Source organism: Pterocles gutturalis, unplaced genomic scaffold, assembly GCF_000699245.1.
Source record: "Pterocles gutturalis isolate BGI_N339 unplaced genomic scaffold, ASM69924v1 scaffold2037, whole genome shotgun sequence".
In the NCBI taxonomy this organism is placed as follows: Eukaryota; Metazoa; Chordata; class Aves; order Pterocliformes; family Pteroclidae; genus Pterocles; species Pterocles gutturalis.
In genome coordinates, this window is record NW_010115121.1 from 47,320 (window position 1) to 48,660 (window position 1,341).

Sequence of the window (1,341 nt, forward strand, 5' to 3'; positions counted from 1 at the left end):
ACCCCCTCCAGGGATGGGGCATCCACAGCTTCTCTGGGCAACCTGGGCCACTGCCTCACCCCCCGCACAGGAAAACATTTCTTCCTCAGATCTCTTCTCAATCTCCCCTCTTTCAGCTTAATGCCATTCCCCCTTGTCCTGTCCCTGCACCCCCTGATCCAGAGGCCCCCCATCTCTCCTGTAGCCCCCTTTCAGCACTGGAAGCTGCTCTAAGGTCTCCCCGGAGCCTTCTCTTCTCCAGGCTGCACACCCCCAACTCTCTCAGCCTGTCCTCGCACGGGAGCTGCTCCAGCCTCTGCCCATCTCCGTGGCTCCTGTGGCCCCGCTCCAGCAGCTCCGTGTCTGTCCCGTGCTGAGGACCCCAGAGCTGGGTGCAGCACTGCAGATCCACAACTGGAGCTCCATGTGCCCCCAGTCCCCTCTCCCCAAAGCGCAGCTGGTGCTGCTGGGGAGCCCCACGGCTGCCTAGCCCCTCCGGCATCCCCAGGCTGGGTGCTGAGGCTGCTGGGTTCTGGTAATGGATCTATTTTGGGGAGTGACCAGCAGTAATTCCCGCTGTAATTTCAGGGGGTTTCAGGGCCATGACATCCACTCCTCATTTTCCGTGGCTGGGGGAGGAACCCCCTGCCCTTGGCACCTGTGTTTGCCAGTGACCCAGGAGCGCTGACCCTTCCCGCTGGAACAATGGCAGATATTGGTTTATTCCTGTTTTCCCTCCACTGTAATTCTCCAGCATCCTCAATCTCAATCCTGCAGTGGCAGGGTATTTTTACACCCAGTTTTTGTGCACAACTCGATTATCCGCTGAATGGGCTCCCCTCCATTACAATCAGACACAGCAGATCGTAACACTTGAGCCACATTCCTCATTTATTACTTTTCAAAGACTTTGTGGGGCGGTGTTGTTGTTGTTGTTGTTGATGTGTTTACAAATCCAATAACAATCCTCATTAAGAGTTGCAAAACATGAAGCCATTCTGATCCCAGGCAGATGGCAGCTAAATTAAGTTTAATTAAAGAATGAGAGCTTTGATTCTAATCATTTTTTTAAAAAAAAATATAGTGCACCGAGATGCTAGAGAACAGCATAAACAGCATCTGCGCTTTTATTCAGAAGCTCAAATGCATTTGCAAGGAAACACTTTGCAAACCCTTTCGGAGCAATCGCGGGCTGTGGGCTGCAGCTCAATGGGCCGGCGCGGCAGAAACCTCCTTCCCCTGATGCTACGGCAAGGCTAGAAAACTATGAATGCAACTAAGTGCAATCTTCCTTCCTTCTTTGGGTGGGGTTTTTATTTTATTTTTATTTATTTTTATTTGTATTTAATGTTATTTGTATTC